Raw genomic sequence first — 19,709 nt, forward strand, 5'->3', positions numbered from 1 at the left:
TACTATAGAAGAACTCAGGGATTTGGCAAGGATAAGGATGGCCAGTTATCAACAAAAAATGGCTGGAGCTTACAACAAGAATGTCAGGATCAGGAAATTCCAAGTTGGTGATATGGTACTAAGGAAAGCATTTCAGAATACCACCAATCCTGCTGATGGAAATTGGCACCAAAGTGGGAAGGCCCTTAATTGATTGAAGCTGAAGCGGGAAAGGGGGCATATCGGTTGCTAACAATGGAAGGTGATTTGCTGCCAAGAGCTTGGAATGCTGTCCACTTGAAAAAAATACTTCATGTGATAAGGATCCATGATCCTTAGCCGACAATGATCCTTGAAGGATCCTTGTAGGATGAAAGATCCTCATTTTGCTAATAATCTAATCTCAAACTATTTCATTCTTTAATTATCCTATATGCAAGGATAAGGATCCTGGATCCTTTATCCTCCTTTCACTTATTTCTAAGTTTTGTAGAAGGTTTAGTTATCCTTAGCAGAGGATAAGTCTCTATAGAAGTAGCCAGTTATTTGGGCTTGACCCCAGTTATTTGGGCTTGACCCCAGTTCTTTGGGCTAGTCCCCAGTTTGGGCCTGTCCCTAGTATCGCCAGCAGCGCATGATGATCTTGGTACAGTTCATGGAAATGGGACCAGTACTCATTTTAGGGGCTGACAATTTCATTGTACTGGCTGTATCCGAGATCCTAAGTATAATGTAGACGTACCATACATCCGTTCCTAAGGTTTCTAACGTTTTCACGTTAGCTAAGGTTTTGGCATTTTCATGTCACTAAGTTTGGATAGTCGCCAGTGAGGACCATACTCCAGTTTACACAAGATCCTTTGGGCTTGTCCCTAGTTATCCTTTGGGCTTGTCCTCAGTTATCCTTTGGGCTTGTCCCCAGTAAATTGGACTTGTCCCCAGAATTGTTGGGCTTGTCCCCAGTTACTAACTTTTCTCTTATATTGGCTTAGTCCCAAGTTATATTCTATTTCAGGTTTTTGAAGCTAAACAAGCAAGGATCCTTGATCCTTACCATCTACTAAGGTTTGTCTTTTGATTATCCTGATTATAATCGTTAAGGAGTTAGGATCCTAACTTGGATTCCCAGGTATGATCCTTATTTATTCTGATTTTATCTATATAAGTGACCCTTATCTTTTAACAACAAAACTAATGATCCTTAAGTTGCATAATTTTTCTAAATTTATCGACTATAGGATATTTGATCCTTGATCATATCCTAAAACTTTTAAAATATAATTTGTTCTATTTTTCTTCTTTACTTAATAAATTCAAACAAAATATATAACAACAGTTGGAAAGTAAAGAATTCACAAAGATAACAACACGGGAAATAGCCAAAAAGTTAAAGTTTTATTTATTCACAAAATATTCAACCCTTAAAGGTTGTCAAAAATAGCCAACCCAAGCTTCTACCAGCAATACGTGGCACGTCCACTTGGGTTGGCAAAGGGTGTCCATTGTTTAACAGGTCATAAGAGTGCAGGAAATAAAAGACGACAGGATAACAAGTGGCTTCATCCCCCAAACAAAGGATCCCTCGACCACCTATTATCCTACCTATTGTCCAAGGATCCATGATCCATAAACCTAATAACTATTATTCAAGTACAACCCGATGTCGTTTCAAAACATCATAACCAAAAAAGACTACCAAACTTTAAAAAATGGGCTCTGGCCGCGTCTAGAAATGTCCGTCATCGCCCATTCCTGCAGATTACACCTTTGCTGCATCACCATCACCTTCGCCAGCTCCTCCAGCTCCGGCACCACCCACATGATCCTTAACCCCACTGCTGCCAGCCTCGATTGCTAAAACCTCCCAGCCTCTTCTTCGTCTTCCAGATCAGCCAACCTATCCTTCCAGCCCTCTATGTCCCAATTGCTGTTGTCAAACTTAGGATCCTGAGCTTCTTGGGCCATCGCAACTTGGTTTTGTACATAGCAATGGCAGCGAAGACTTTAGCATCATTTGTGATTTCAGACTTCTGCTGATCAGCAGTGATATGAGCCAGGAAAAGTTCCCTCTTCAGCAGATTGACATCGTTTTCGAGGGAGGCAATCTTCTGATCCTTGACCAGCATGATCTTTTGGAGGTCCAAGCACTTTAGCTCAACCTCTTCAAGACTCCCTACGTAATCTTGGATTTCAGCAAATTTCTGCAAAAGAAAGGATACAATTCAGGATCCCTTACCCTTAGTATGGAAGGATCATGTACAAGAATCACATTTAAGGATCAGTTATTCTCACCTCAGCAACATATTCCTCGAACTGATGCTGGATCAGAGGCAGACCTTCAAGGGTATCAGCAGTCTTCCTTTTCTTTCCGCCCTTTCCCTTAGAAGTGGTTGCCTTGGGGACCGTGACGGTTGGACTAGCAGCAGGCTTCTTCTTTGCGGATCGGACATCATCAAGGTCAGTGACACTGAAACGAGCAGCGGACTTCAATGATTTTCCAGCACCTACACACCCAAAACAGATAAGTATCCTTATTTCATTTAAACATTTAGTTATGCACAAAATGGGATACTCACTTGACATCGTAACAGAGCCTGAGGATACTTCTTGAAAATCTTGGGTATTTTCTTGAAATGATCTTATTGCAGGACCAAGTTTTCGGAAAGCAGCGAGCCTCTCCTTGGTGGCAGGCGATGGAATAATATGCGAAACAGAGACAGTTGCACAAAAGAAACAAAAGGATGTTACTGATCCTCATCAGAAACAAGGTTATCCTGTGATCCTTCTAAGGGTCCTCTATCCTACTGTGGATGGCCCACTTTCTTGGCAGATCCTTCCCATCAGGGATGGAATCCCTTCTGACAAAGAAGAATCTCCTTTTTCCAGTTGGTGTCATTCTTAGTGGTTTTGAGGATGGGGTGTTCTTCGCCGGGTTTGTGTTTGAATAGATATCGATGAGATCCGTGGCTCACAAGGTTGTACATTTCTGCTAACTCCGACATTCCCAGATCAATACCTTCATGCTCAATGATTCTTTCAAGGGTATTCAAGACCCTCCACATCATTGGCATCGTTTGGATGTAGGAGATGCCGGTGAAAGAGAAGAAAGATTGGGTGAAATCAGGAAAAGGATACGAGTATCCTATCGTAAATGGGGTGACCGGAAAAGCTACCCAGGTTTCAGAAACAAAATCGCTTAGGACGGTGGGGTCAAAAGCTTTAAAAATGGTGTTCGCTGGAAAACAATGGCGAATTGTGTCTATCTGCGGATCAGTAAAGCAGCATTGTTCCTTCGCAGAGTCTTCCATGATCCCTTGGATCTTCAAAGGACTGTCCTTTTTGTGATCCTTAGCCGGTGAAGATCTTAGCATCATCTTGGTCATGATGATGGTGAAGAAGAAGAAACAGAATGAGAATATGAAGAGAGAAAGGAAAGAGAAGTACCTGATCAGATCTTCGAATGAGGATTTAAAGGATGAAATGCACGAATTTAAATGTTTCCTAACCCTTATCTCTAACTTCAATTTATAATCATGATTTTGCAGGGTAGTCACTTCAATGACGTCAGATTGGCAACGGCTAGTCAGAATGTAATGGCTATATATCCGTTGGTTTGTAACGGATAAGAACGAGAAAAAATAACTCGTTTATTTACACTTTACTCCTTATATTTTAGGGGCAATTGTTAGGGGAGGATTTTCCAATGATCAGTGATCCTCAATTACTGTCGGGCTTAGGGATCCTCAATTATGTTTGAGTTTGTGATCCTCAGAGAGTATTGTAGGATCAGGATCCAGGATCATCATAGTGATCCTCACACTAACGATTGTCTGCTTTGAATATGAAGTTGTTTTGCAGGAGTACGTGCTTGGACTTGGTCTTGGCGATATTCCTGGAGCATATTCTCTTTTTATTCCGCACGTGCTTGACTAATATGGACGTTATGGAGGTCATGGAAGACTTGCACGAAATGCGGATAGTTAGTTAGCTTAGATATTTTCCAAATTTATAAGGGGATAGCGAGCTTGATTAGAACACTTGGCTATTTTTGGCTAAACACACACACTCGTAACTACTCTAATCAGCTCACGAGAGTTTGCTCGGCGATTACACACTTTTTTGCACATTACACTCTAGTGATCCTTGTAACAAGCTCGCTATCATCCAAAGTTGTAACACACTTTCTGTTTAATCTAAGTTGGTGATCGGTAGTTTCCATCACCCGAGGTTTTTTATACCGGAGATCAACTCTTGATCAAGGTTTTTTTCCTCGTATAAATCCTTGTATCATTTCTTTATTAGATTTGATTGTTATCTTTAGCATTGTTCATTGATTCAAGCATCACACCTCACAACAAAAGATTTGGTTGCATTATCTTTGCTTGATTTTTGACCAAAACATTATGTATTATCATCATGCATAATATGATATTGGAAGACGAAGGAAAAGCAATATGTCAAAACTCTGTACCGGAAGCTGTTCAGTAATATCCTCAAGCAACAATGGAAGACAGAGTAAAGAATGCACTTGAAATGCGGTCTGTAGCAGCACATACTTCATTAATGGTTGATTTGGTTCAACAAGCATGGTCGGTTTGGTATATCCAAAACGTGGGTGATGAAGAAGTGGATGACGACAAAGACGAAGATAACGAGAATGGCGAAAGCAAGGACGAAAATTAAAACGAGTAGTATTATGTCTTTGTGTTTTATTATTTATGTAATTTTTATTTAATTAATAAAATATTATCAGTTTTAATTTGAAAAAAAAATTGTGTAATGATTGGTTGGGACATTATACTACTAGACCCATTTTAAGATAATGCCTCATAATGCCCTCATCTTTACTTTACTGGACTGCCACATGACGTAAAACACCCAAGGGTGAGGCATTATCTTTCTCTCCCACTACACATCGCATTAGCAGTCTTTATCTTTTTTTTCCTTTTTACACGTAAGACTCGTAAATGTTTGATTTGAATAATTTCCGAGTGCATCTAAGCTTGGAGGGTGTGGGGGTCGTCCCCAGCCCGTCCAGGTTCATCTCCGCCCCGCCCCTCAATTCTCCCCATACCGGCGTCGTCCCAAACGTCTACACTCCGACATTGAAGACGCTCCACTACAAGACAAAACCATACTCACGCACACATATACATACAACTCATATGTATATATTTTAGACTCATCCTCTACTTCCTTAGTTTCATCCCCTTTGTCCCATCCTTACACCCATCGTACATGACGTTTACGTGACGTGTCATTCTCCAAGGATATTCCTCAACCATACCGCATAGCCTAACAAATCATTTTCTTGATAAGCTAGTATTTTACGTTGTAGGATCGTGTAGCGACCCAAATAAGTCGTTCAGAGGAAATTCTATCAAATACAGATGCGGAAAATAAGTATTTGATGTAGGAACAGGTAGCAAATCACTTTAAACTTCCTTTTGCATTGATTTTTGACAGTTTACATGCAAATCCTAGACCGGCAGCACTTCGGTACAGATTTCAAAATCGTTACAAATGATTCGCTTGAAACGGCTATATATAGTAGTTGAGATTTCGCTTGAAGGAACATAACATCCAAGCGAAACCTTCAACTGTCATTGAAGCGAAACCATCAAAGACATACAAGCGAAACCTTTCTAAGACCATACAAGCGGAACCTATGACTAGCACTTATATAATCTCCTATTTTCTCGTATAACATGCCCTGATCTAACACTCTTAAGACTAAGACTTGATTCAAGATGAAGTCAACAGATGTAGTGCACCAACATATGTTTTCCATTTTTGTGAGACAAGACATATTTAGACTCACCCTACATTATGTAATGATTTTAGTATTGAATGATATATTAATTTTCTTCCTTCGAGATAGTTATCTATGTCATTGCTTCGGCTTTTAACCAAAACTCGTATTAATTAATTTCAAATTACGAGCCCCGGTGAATGTCGCAAATCGAAGGTTTAAAGATGAAGTTTTAAATTATACTTAGTAAAACAAGGGTTATTGGATTTTATCACTTTCTACTATTGGGTATTGTCTAGTGTCACTTCCAACTATCACTTTAACACCCATCAATCTCAACATAACACTTTGTGTGTTGTGTCACTCCGGTTGAGTGGTTTTTGTCTCCCCTTTTATCTTTTAGGAGCAGATTCACCTGCAATCATTAGTAAATTATAAAGTGTTAGCCTAATATCACCAATAATACAAGTTAAACACTAAGAAATATTCACATGCAGAGTGAAACAACACACAAAGTATTAAGTTAGGAGTGGTGGGAGTCAAAGTGATAGTTGGGTGTGGCAACGGCCAATACTCAGTAATTGGGGATCATAGAATCCAATAACCCTAAAACTAAAACCTCAAATTATGGTAAAGGATGAATTGTAAATTAGCCTAACTCATTCGAACTTAATCAATGTAAGACTATACCGAGCAGAAGGTATAAAGAGGGGGTATGGTAAAAAAGCATGGGGTGGAAGTGGCGTGAAAATGAGGTTTTTATTAAAAAATAAATAAACAAGAACCGATCAAAACCAACCCAAAATACACACATCAAAGAAACGTCGCCACCTCACCCACACATTACACCCCACGCCAGTGAAGATCCTCAAGCTCCTGCCTCCACGCCACACCATAAGGCGGTGTTCCCGACGTGGAGGGGCTTCTGCGTCACGATAACGCCTACCACTCCGTGTGGTCTAAACACTTAGTTAGCTTTGGTGAAAGTTAGCTGGATTGGCGTGGGTAATTAACGTGTTTGTCCGCTATGTGCTTTTAATTAATTAAGCCAACTTTTGGATTGGTTACGTAGAACTATGAAAATTAGCTGGATTGGCTCGGCTAATTAACGTGTTTGTCTGTGCTTTGTGCTAAGTAAGTCAACTTTCGAATTGGTTACGTTGAAAATAAAAGAAGTTTATCTTCCATCGTTCACTTCACAAAGGATGAGCTGGTGGAGTAGTAAGGAAGAGACTTGGTGCTCACAGTCTTCGGCCCTAGGTGAGATTTTTTCCCGATTTGAAGGGAAATGTATCCCGATGTTGTGAATTTTGCAACTAACTTATTTGTAAGATACGTTCGTCATTTAAAAAAAATAAAAAATAAAAAAACTTCACAAAGGATTACCACCCAACATTCATGAACAAAGGCTAATCTATCAAGCTGATGATTAGAACATATGATTAGTATTTAGACGTTGCAGGTTAAAAGATGACCGTCACATGTTTATTGGTAAATAATGATAAAACTTCAAAATAAATTATGCGTTAAGTAATTTGTATGGCCACACTGATTATTCCCACAGGAAACAAAAAGGTACCTAACTTTTACAATCACAATCAAAATTCAAATACAACATCTATATAATATATGTGATTTACACAAATTTTAATATTGCTAAATCTAGAGAGTTTTCTTGGATTATCCGAAAGTTGAGTTCTTGTAAACCGATGCATGTATAAGGTCATAATATTAGTGTCATCAACATGATCCAAGTTATGAAGAAAGATTACAACTACCTCGAACGGACTTCAAACAAATATCAATGTTGAAGCGTTGGGAATAAAAAATTGATAAACTGATGGATTCCTCGAAGGGAAAAAACATCAAACACAAGAGCTTGTCACTTACCCATAATACATAATCTAGTACTTCACCATGTGAATGTTGAATCAATATTATTAAACAATCATTTTTATTATCATGTTTATATTAAACAACCATAAGGATTTTGTATGCTTAGGCGTAAGCATAAGATCTCAATTTTTTTTAAGACACCACATGGGCTAAACCAAGCGCCCAAAGAATTGCGTCAAAAGTTTAACAAGTCTAGTACATGATTAATCATTTATATAACAATGTGATATTTGGTATAAGTCAATATAAAGTTGATAAATAAAAGAAGTTTTTTCATCCAACTTCTTTAAGAAGGATATGGGGGATTGTGATTACACATACTATGTTGAAAAGGTACTCGAGAGGTTCAGTTGAGAAAATTATTCTTCGGTGATTACTCTTAAAGAACCTAGTAAAATCTATTTGACAAAACGATATGATATTACAACTTGTGTAATCAAAACCTGCTTGATCCTTGTTATATATCTTCACAGGCACAACACCTGTTATTGCTTAACGTTAGATTTAATTGAAAATAATCATGAATTATGGTTAGTATTACCTTAAATTTACATTGTTTATAAAATGGTTATTCAAATGCAAGTTATAGTACCAAAATAGAAGAGCGCTAATCTAAAAATGAATGGTTACACATGTTACAAGTGACATGTCATAGGCTTCTAAGAAGCATGTTTTAACCCTCGCGAAAATTTCGAGCTTTAAATTTTTTTTTTCTTTCAGAAGTATTTCGTTAACCGATATTTAAACATAATCAATTTAATATAATGTACATTCCGAGACAAAAATATAAGTTACACATACCTTAAATACCCTTCATATAGCTTAAATATTAGGTTAGAAGGGTAAGAAATGGCAAAAAAAGTGAAAATATAAGTCCAGGGACCAAAACTGTCAAAAATGGAACTATTTTATCAGAAGGCCTTACGGACCGTAAGACCTAAAGCCTTACGGTCAGTAAGAGGTGCCCAGATGCGAAATGTTTGCTTCATCACCAAGTATTGCCACCTCTCCTCAATCTTTGACACCTAACACCTTCTTTGTCACTTCTAACCTGGTCTTGACACATGTTAGGATACTAAGCATCATCATAACACACTTGTCAAGCTCCCATGAATCCAAGATTTGTATAAATACGTCATTTTTTCTTCATTTTCATTCACACCATTATTAAGATATAAATAAGCAAGTTGAATATGCATACATGTGTTGTAACATGTGCTTAGGGAGTTTAAAAAAAAAAACAACAATTTTCCTTTTAAACACTAAAGTTTTTCCCTTTAAGAATTTATGTTTAAAGTTTAATCTTTGTTTCATTTTAACCCTAAAGTTTTAATATTTGACAATTTAAGTTTAAAGTTTTAACCTTTGTTAATTTAACCCGTTTGATTAATTTGATTTTTCACTTCTAATTCAAAAGTTTCTATCTCATACGATTTAACCACTTTGATTACTTTGATTTTTCACTTCTAATTCAAAAGTTTTCATCTTTTGCAATTTAACCACTTTGATTTTTTTTACTTATGTGTGGTAATCTTGGCTTTGGGGTTTTTTAAACAAAAAATGGTTATGCATATGGTTGTTAAAACCTTGGCTTTTAGGGTTTTTAAAAAAGAAATTATTTTTTACCTTTTCACCCAAAAGTATTTCATAAATTACTTTTAACCCAAAACTATTTGTTTTTGTTTTATTATTTGTAACACAAAACTTTTTATCTTTTGCAATCTATCCTCACAACTTTTTTTTATTTTTAGCTTTGGTCCTTTATAGTTTTTTTTTTCCGAAAATTTTTCGCTTTATACTTCGTTCTAAATTTTGTGACTTAACACATAGGAACGTGCGTCTTTGGTTTAACGTTTTTACGTTTCGTTCTAAATTTTACGAGTTAACACGACGCAACGTGCGTGTATGGGTGAACATTTTTACATCGTCTATTTTTTCCCGTTTGACAGTTTCAACATAACATGCGCGTCTTAAATCGACTTAGTTATAACTAAAAAATCCCCCGCCGCATTGCGGCGGGTCATAATTTTAGTTTCTCTTTACTTCTTAAATCTCTCTTGGAGCTTACTCTAGCCATTTGGAGCCTCCTTTTCTGAGTTCAATCTTCTCTTCAAACACTAGTAGGTGTTTCTCCTAAACTATTTCATTTTCTTAGCTAGTCAATAGCCAAAAGTCAAGCAAATTGACTCTTGCTTTGACTTTCGGTTAGGACCTTTCTTGACAAGTCAAAGTTCAAATTGCACTTTGCTACGTGATCGTAATAATGAAGGTGTTAATCCCTCGTGATTACACCCTCTGATCATCACGTATAATAGGTGAAATGACGAGTCGAACTTTTACGAAATAAAAGTAAAAAATGCATAAAAATGCATTTTACCACGAAAGAGTTTTCGGGTATTAAAACCTAAGGTTTGAACACAAAATCATATTTATAACATTATTAAACATGTTCTAACATGTCTAACTCGTCATTTCTAGTTTAGCGTTTACTCCTTAGTCGAAAGTCGAGCGGTTTGACTTCTGCATTAACTTTCGAATCTGACCCGTTTCGTTAATTTTAGGATCCAACCAAGCCCATTTATATGACCATAGTAATATAGGAAATAACCCTCTCAGGTTATACCTTATTGTCATGTCGTTTGGTTAGTCAAATGACGAGTCAACTTTAGATACTTTTAAAATGTCTAAAACACCCTTTTTTGCATAAAATAGTTTTAAACATATATGAACCTTGTTTTTTTACTAATAAACTGATCATACAACATTATTACAAATGTTCTGACATATTGGACTCGTCATAGGACTCATTCGACCATCCGGACTCATAGTTACGCATACGACCCGTTAAAGTGGCGTAAACCACTTTAACAAGTCGTAATGGGTCAAAACACCTTTAGACACCTTCTAATCGAATGTAAGGTATTATGAACCATATTACATGAGATCCTTCCCTCGTTTGGTTAATAAACCCCATTCTATCCGTTCTTCCGTTTAAGCCATAATACACACTAACCTAATAATTATCCGAATTATAAGGTAACACTTGAATCACTTAAGTTTCGCTAGACACGGTTACGCAAGACATCTAAGCAAAACTGTGAGTACATAGTTCCCCACTTTTTCCATTTTCAAATGTTTTGGGGTGATTCATATGTGTTATCCGTTTTCTCAAATAATATGTATGGCATTAGTGTTTACTAAATTTTTTTGTGTATTTAATTTATGAGACAAAACTAGAAACACATGTCAAATCCTTTCGTAACGTTATCCAAAATCACTTGATGATTCTATGTTATAACGAGGCAAAGTACAAGAGAAACAAAGAACAAAGTACACATTTCAATAACACAAGAATTACTCGGTATTAATCATATTTCCATTTACAAAACATTTTTGTCACAAGTTTCATTATCAAAACAATGTATTGCAATATTAAACTTTTTGCCATATATTGGCTTCAAAAATCTATTTTCATTCGACAAATCACGTAGTTGCCCAAGCATTGCTATACCAAATCTTTTTGCCATTAATTTGGCCAACAAACCCTATGTGATATACGTTAAATTATACATGTTTTTATACCCCAAAACACATCCGTTTTAAGCATTTTTTACCGAGAACGCAACGTTTAGGTACCAAATCCGGTACTTTTTATACTTTCAGGTCTTAAACAGAGCATAATGGAAAAATCTGATGAAAATGGACAAAATCTGATGCATTTCTGATTAAAATGGCAAAAATCTGATGAACTGCCAGGTGTGGCACGACCGTGCCACCGGCGGCACTACCGTGCCGCTGCTACGATCTCGAAAGCACTGCCAGTGCAACCAGGAGTGCCGACTGTTTCTCGGGCCGCACTACCGTGCCACCCGAGGCATGACCGTGCCACAGCTTAACCAAGGTTTCTGACCAACATATTTGATGAATGGCACTACCGTGCCACCAGCGGCACTACCATGCCGATCTGATGACTCAGGCAACTTGTCTACTAGTCCACTTGGCTGACTCGGGATCGAAGAAACTGATGTCACCCGACAACATCTGACGCACGATCGTGCCAATCTGGAAATCACCTATAAATAGCAGCATTCGCTACTGGTTCGAATGTTGGGTTTTTCTCCATGTTTCTGTGCGATTTTTGGCTTCCGAAGCAGTCCTGATCAGGCCTATTTCAAGCTTAAAGATCGAGTGGAAGCATAACCGATCCAACCCATCAATTCCTTGCTTGTTTATGGTTCGATTCCTTGTTCGTAAACATGTATTCTGATCATTATTCAAGTATTGAGCTGATGTTAGTTATGTAATAGTAGTTATAAACTTGTTTCTTGAATAAACTTTATGTTGTAATCTTATTTGTATAAAACTTTAGTACTTTTTCATGTTTGAATCTTCATGATATATAATGAACATTTCATTGATGTTGAGTTTCTGATTATGTTTGATTATCTTGGATAATGAATCTGTGGTTAGTGGGATAGTAACTATTTCTTGATTAATCACTTGTTTGTAAACTTGTTTACACCATGAGACTCGAGAGGGGTATTGGTTTTATCTAAGATATATCTTACTTTGATTAGGAATTATATGGTGTTGATTACATGTTCTTGCATGCAGTTTATGATCCTTGTTTAGTAGTTTTGGTCTGAAATTGCTGACATGGTAGATTTATGTTCAAGACTTGTAAAGGTGAAATATGTTGTTATATGATCTACTTAAATGCTTATCCTCGTGGCTGTATTGTGACCATCGGTATTGCTTTCTTTGATAAGTGAGGTTAGAAAACTTCTAGCGGATGACTAATCTATCTTTAAAGATTTACATGAATGAATATCAATAGCTCGCTAAAGAATGATTTTAGGTGGTTTGTGTTTATCGCGTTAACTTTCCGAAGAATCATGATGTTAGGAAACTCCTAGCGGATGACTAACTGTCTCGAAATTGGGAAATTGGTTAAGTGCTTTTGTGACATATCTGATAGATAACATGTTTAGGTTGTTTGTGAAACAAGATAAGAGTATAGTTATGTTTTAGTTTTAATTTAGATAACTTAGTTAAACAACCATTCACTTATCCTTTTATCTGGTAAAATACTGACAAAGATTTAGTACATTATAACGCCCGTGTTCCGTGGATCGATATCTGACTCTTACCAATACTTTGCTGCATATATGACGGATACACTTGTCCTTTGTTGTGTGTGTTTTAATGTTAAGGTATAAACCATTTTTATAAATAAATAAACCTTTTTTATATTATTATTATTATTATTATTATTATTATTTGAAAAAAGTTGCAAAGTGAAAGTGCATGATAAAAAACAACTTCGTGAGTGAAGTTTTGTGTTTCAAGAAGTTTGGATATAGATGTTTATATGTTCAGGTCTTGTACTGTTATCAGGCATGAACATTTTGGAAATGTAAAAACTTGTTTGTATATTATCTTCAACTATTCTAATGAGTTAAATATAGTTCAAGCATATTACACCATGAGGCTAGAATATTTACAAAACTCTAATATACTAAGATATAAATTCAATCTTTAACACTTTTTAATTAACGAATGTTGGAAAAATGAATGGAAAATTGTTATTTTTTATTACGTATAAATGTGTATTTTTTTCAAACTTTGGACAAATATATTTATATTTTACTCTGGTAAATATAGGTACTATTTTGTGGATTTGTTATCTACGTTGTAAGAGCTTTACAACGAGCCAAATCACATTCAAATCAAAGCTAGGATGAATGAGTATCGATGTTCAAAGTTTGGGACTTGAACTAATGAAAGCCAAGAAAAAGGTGAAGGGAGGAGTGGGAAAAGTGGAACTTGTTCCACATGGGTGGAATGAAGAAAAGTAGAGTGGCTTATTTATGGAAACCTTCTTGTTCCCTAAGCACAACCTCACACTAGTGGATTTGCGCACCCTAACTCGCACACGCGCGTGCGCATGGCGATGGACGCAATGCAAGGAGCCGCTTGAGAGCCACCTTTGTATTTTTTACTACATGCACGGGGTCCAGTGTCGCAACTCCCGACCCCAGCCCCGAGAGGCGGGCGGCCGCGGCATGCTCAGAGTTGGTGGTATCGGTGTTTATTTATTTGGCAGCGAAAATTTCATTAGGACCGTAGTTAGGAAATAGTTTATCAGAGTAAACACCACAATATTATAATAATAAATAAATTGGGATAAACCCAAGTTTCCATTACAAACATGTTTATAGGGTTAAAACCCTAATTTATTGAAATAAAACTTCTTCTTTATTTAGGTAACTTTTATGGCCACTTTTCCAAGCCTTTAGTGCTCTCTAGCTGGCTTCTATTTGACTTTCACATTTTGTTACCTGAAACGCGTTTAAAAACTTTTTATCAGCAAACTGGCAAGTGAATCCCAGTTTAATCAAAACAGGTTTTATCATTTTACAGCATTGAGTGTAATCCAACAATTACATTTGTTTACATCTACTTTAATTACCACCCACGGTACTGCCAATCCTGACTTGTGGTAATGTCACTACTCACAGTGTAGTAAAAAATTTTGTATACAAAACCCCAACATACCGACGATAATTGCAGAATTACAAATACTCAATCACTGTTAAATACAAATTAAAACAATTGAGGTTTTGTGAAAAGAGGAATCACTCACATTGCTATTTTAGGTATTTTACTTGTCACTTCCTGGTTATAATCTAATGAATTAAAAGATGCACACGCGTTAGTTTAATAACCCAAATTTACATTATTTATACCCTCCCCGAGACGAAACTCCAACGACTGAGTTAGGCAGAGCCTTGACATGCGTTTCGGAGCACTAGATCAATTGGGCAGCGTATCTAATACGTAACCGGGGGTTATAATACTTACAACGAGGCAGAGCTTCGCTAATTAGGGGTATAATACCCGGGAGTTTTAGAGAGAGAGATCGATTGTGAACGAATTCTCAACTGAAGCCGATCCCCACTATTTATAGGTCATGATCGACCCTTTCTCGCACCCCGCTAAAGAAGAAGACTAGGTCTTCGCGCCACGCGAGAGACTCTAGGGTAGGCCCTAGCTTTGCTGACTTGACCACTAGGCTTGGTACGATACGGACACGTGGCGACTCAGGGGGCGGCCTGGTGGCCTAGCTGTCGCGCCCCGCGACAGACATTGCCAAGGACGTCGCGCCCCGCGAGCGACCTCTATTTCTTGTTTTTCTTGATTTTTATTAAAATAAAGGTATTTCGAGGACATTTTTCGTATACGGGGTGTATTTTAGGATGTGTAGGGATGTTCTAATAATTTTAGGAGGGTTGTTATATCCTCTCCACCTTATTTTAGAACTCGTCCTTGAGGTCTACTGTAATAGGTGTGGATATTTCTCTGCGTCTCTGATCCTAGCTCCCCAGTGTACTCTGGCTCTCTCTTGGAATCCCATTTCACTTTAACTAGAACCAATCTCTTGTATTTGAGGTTTTTGATCTTTCTATCTTCAATTTGTAGGGGCTTCTCTATGAACTTAAGCTTTTCATTTACCTCTATATCCTTAAAAGGTACCACTAATGATTCATCTGCTAAGCATTTCTTGAGATTACATACATGAAATACATCATGTATTCCTGCCATTTCCGCTGGCAGTTATAGCTGGTAAGCTACTGGTCTTATTCTTTTAATAATCTCAAAAGGTCCAATATACCTGAGGCTTAGCTTTCCCCTCTTGACGAATCTAACTATTCCTTTCCAAGAAGAAACTTTTAATAATACTTTATCTCCTACTTGAAATTCCAATGGCTTTCACTTGTTATCGGCGTAACTCTTTTGTCGATCGCGTGCTGCTTTTAGTCTATTCTTGACTTGAATAATCTTGTCTCTTGTTTCTTGTACTATCTCTGGTCCAGACAGTTGCTTTTCTCCAATTTCTGCCCAACAGACTGGGGTTCGACACTTTCGTCCATAAAGTGCTTCAAATGGTGCAGCATTGATACTGGTATGATAGTTGTTATTGTAAGAAGATTCTACTAATGGTAGGTGATCGTCCCAGTTTCCTCCGAAATCAATTACACAAGCTCTAAGCATGTCTTCCATTGTCTGAATTGTCGTTTCGCTTTGACCGTCCGTTTGAGGATGAAAAGTTGCACTTATATTTAACTTGGTTCCCATTGCTTTTTGGAAACTATTCCAAAAATGAGAAGTAAAACGGCTATCTCTATCAGAAACAATAGATAATGGAATTCCATGTAATGAAACTATTTCATTTACATATAGTTTAGCTAACTGTTCCATACTTAAAGTTTCCTTCATTGGTAAGAAATGAGCAGACTTGGTCAATCTATCTACAATCATCCAGATTTGGTAACAAAATCCATTGTTATCAATTCCCATTTCCATATCGGCATTTCTAATTGTTGCAATAAAACTGAAGGTTTCTGGTGTTCAGCTTTAACTTTGGAACAGGTTAAACACTTGGCAACATAAGCTGCTACATCCTTTTTCATTCCTATCCAACAGAAATTATTTCTTAAGTCTTGATACATCTTATTACTTCTAGGATGTATCGTATACTTAGACTTATGGGCTTCTTGGTGGCATAGGTTTCCTGGTTTGGGTATTCAAATTCTTTTCTTATGGAATCTCTAAATTCCATTTGTTCCTTGTTCTAATTCCTTAATCATTCCTTTCAATTTTTTAGTATCATCCTTGATTACTGAATCCTATACTTCTCTAATCTGATTGTTTAAATCTATCTGCAGCTTTAATTTAATAGAACGTACTCTTTTTGGCTTTTCATGATATTTTCGACTTAAAGCATCAACTACTACATTAGCCTTTCCTGCGTGATACTGGATACTACAATCATAATCACTAAGAATTTTCATCCAGCGTCTTTGTCTCATATTTAATTCCTTTTGCCCAAAAACATATCTTAGACTCTTATGATCGGTGAAAATGGTAAACTTACTACCATAAAGGTAATGTCTCCAAATTTAAAGGGCAAAAATTATGGCTCCTAACTCTAGATCATGGGTTGTATAATTCTCTTCATGATTCTTAAGTTGTCTAGAGGCATAGGCTATAACCTTTTGATGTTGCATCAACACACATCCATAACCTAACTTAGATGCGTCACAATAGACTACACAGTCTTCAATTCCTTCTGGTAATGCTAGTATGGGTGCGTTGGTTAATCTTTGCTTAAGGATTCTAAAGGCTTCTTCCTGTTTTGGTCCCCATTCAAACTTAACAAATTTCAGGTCAGTTTTGTTAAAGGACTAGCTATTCTAGAAAAATCTCGGATAAATTGTCTATAATACCCTGCTAGTCCTAGAAAACTTCTCACCTCCGTTGGTGATTCAGGGACTTCCATTTAATAATTGCCTCGATCATTGTGGGATCTACATGAATTCCTTCATGATTTACTAAATGTCCAAGGAATTGCACTTCTTCTAAACAAAACTCACATTTCAAACATTTTGCATAAAGCTTTTCCTTTCTTAATAATGTAAGGAGCGCATGCAGATGAGCTGCATGTTACTCTTTGCTCTTAGAGTAAATGAGAATATCATCTATAAAGACAATTTTCAATTTATCCATATATGGTTTACATATTATGTTCATCATGTCCATAAATGCGGCTGGGGCATTGGTTAAACCAAATGGTATGATGGTAAATTCATAATGGCGATACCTTGTTCTAAAGGAAGTTTTAGGAATGTCCTCTTCCTGTACCTTCAATTGATGATATCCTGAGCGTAATTTGATCTTGGAAAAGAATCGAGCTCCTTGCATTTAATCAAACAGATCATCGATTCTCGGTAATGGGTACCAATTTTTAATCGTGACTTTATTGAGTTCTTGGTAATCAATGCTCACGCATTGATCCGTCCTTTTTCTTGACAAACAAGATTGGTGATCCCCACGGTGATGAACTACGTTGTATGAATCCTTTTTCCAAAAGTTCATCTAACTATTTCTTCAGTTGTTGCATCTCGGTGGGTGCCAAACAGTAAGGTGCCTTGGCAATCGGTGTTGTCCCTGGTAGTAGGTGAATTCTGAATTCGACTTCCCTGTCTAGCAGAAGTCCCAGTAGCTCTTCTGGAAACACATCTGAGAATTGAGATACTACGGGAATATCTTTCAATTCCTGTTCTTTAGTGTTAATGATTATAGAAATCATATACACTAGGGATCCTTTTCTTGCATAACTTGTCGTCTTCATTATAGAGATGAATTTTGTAGATCGAGATGGCTTATCTCCTTTAATTGTGATCTTTTCACCTTTTGGTGAGTTTACTTGTATTGACTTTTGATCACATATAATACTGGCTTTATTGGCTACTAACCAATCAACTCCTAATACAATATCAAATCCAGCCAGATTCATTAAGTAAAGATTAGTAATGAAATTATGGTTTAAAATTTCTATTCTTGCACCCTGCAAGATTTCAGTAATCTTATTGGATTCTCCATTTGCCGTTTCTACTAGGCATTCTTGTTTGGGCTTAGTTAATGGTTGATTCAGAAGTTTGCAAAATGAAGTATTAATAAAACTTTGGTTCGCACAAGAGTCAAATAACACTTTAGCAAAAACATCATTAATTAAAAACGTACCGGCAATTACGTCCGGAATCATCTTTGCTTCTTCTGCAGCCAGAAAAAATTCTCTAGTATTCTTAGTAGTCTTGTTGTTCACGGCTGGAGCTAGTTTCAGATAATTTTGCTTGATATGTGTGGCGCCCAATTTTACTTAACGGTCAAATAATTTAAATTTTAACAAAAATTGGGCATGGCCCATTCGAAACATTGACATTTCCCTGTTTTTACAATATAATTCAAAATCAATCCAAAATATTCAAACATTCTTGAAACACGTACTACTATTCTAGTCATAAGGTTAATATTTTACAATACAAAAATGATTTTGACCCATCAGCAAAAGATAACATGGTCCGGAAGCGCATAAAGGGCAATTTAGTGTGTTCGTCCGAGCTCGTCAACTTCAAACATGAGATTTACCTATTATACACAACATCAAACATTAGATAATTCATAATACTCAAACAAAATACGTAACATTCATTTCATACTATTAATCAACCCATTGGTAATTTACCATTTATTTACAAATTTTCTTTGAAACATTCTTTTCATTTAACATTCTGGCCATTAACTTTCTTTCATTTCAACATCTCAATACACTCATACATACATCTCATTCGACCCATTAGTAATGAGCCCATATTCAAACATCAACATTAATCGTTATACTTGTCCTAATTAACCCATTTACAATGGGTAATTCTTGTGATACACACATGACACAAACTTATCCTTTTGACCCATTACAACAAGTCGTTACATAACCATTTCATATTCCCACTTTCCATACAATTTTATCCCACTTGAGTGGTTCATATACATCTGATTCTTTTATGGTACTTATCCATTTTCTAACATACGACATAGCAACAGTTTATCATGAACATACATACGACTCGACACTATGACTTCATTACTAACTATCATCCGTATGACATCATAAAAAAAGAGTTAAGTTCATATGAACTTACTGTGATCCTGCTTTCCTTGTGCTTTGGAGTGACTTGTCCCTTCTTCTTTCTTAGTTCCTGTACATCATAACTTTATTCACTTAGCTTCCATTATTTTCACATTCCTTATTATCCAATATGGCATTCATAAATCACATACATTCCCACCATGACCACATCTCATCAATTTAGCAAGTTTTCATACAAAATCACATCTCAATTCAGTTAGATATTTCATCAAACACATGGTGCGCATACTACCTACAAAGCATGAGGTACAAGTAGTTATAACATGTCCATCCTATCTCACCAATGGTTAATCATAATCTTTCATAATAAATATCATAACCCTATTTCATAATTTACTATTTTAACCATGAACATATGGTTCTAAATCAATTATTCATAACAATTTCATCAACAACAACCAAATTAACATGTAGAACTTCAAAATTTCTAACCATTCCTTGACATACAAGTGGGTTTTGCCCTAATCCATGCTCATATTCATAATTTAACATCTCTTGATGTTTTGACAACCATATTAACCATTATTC

This window comes from Helianthus annuus, chromosome 17 (assembly GCF_002127325.2).
Source record: "Helianthus annuus cultivar XRQ/B chromosome 17, HanXRQr2.0-SUNRISE, whole genome shotgun sequence".
NCBI lineage: Eukaryota > Viridiplantae > Streptophyta > Magnoliopsida > Asterales > Asteraceae > Helianthus > Helianthus annuus.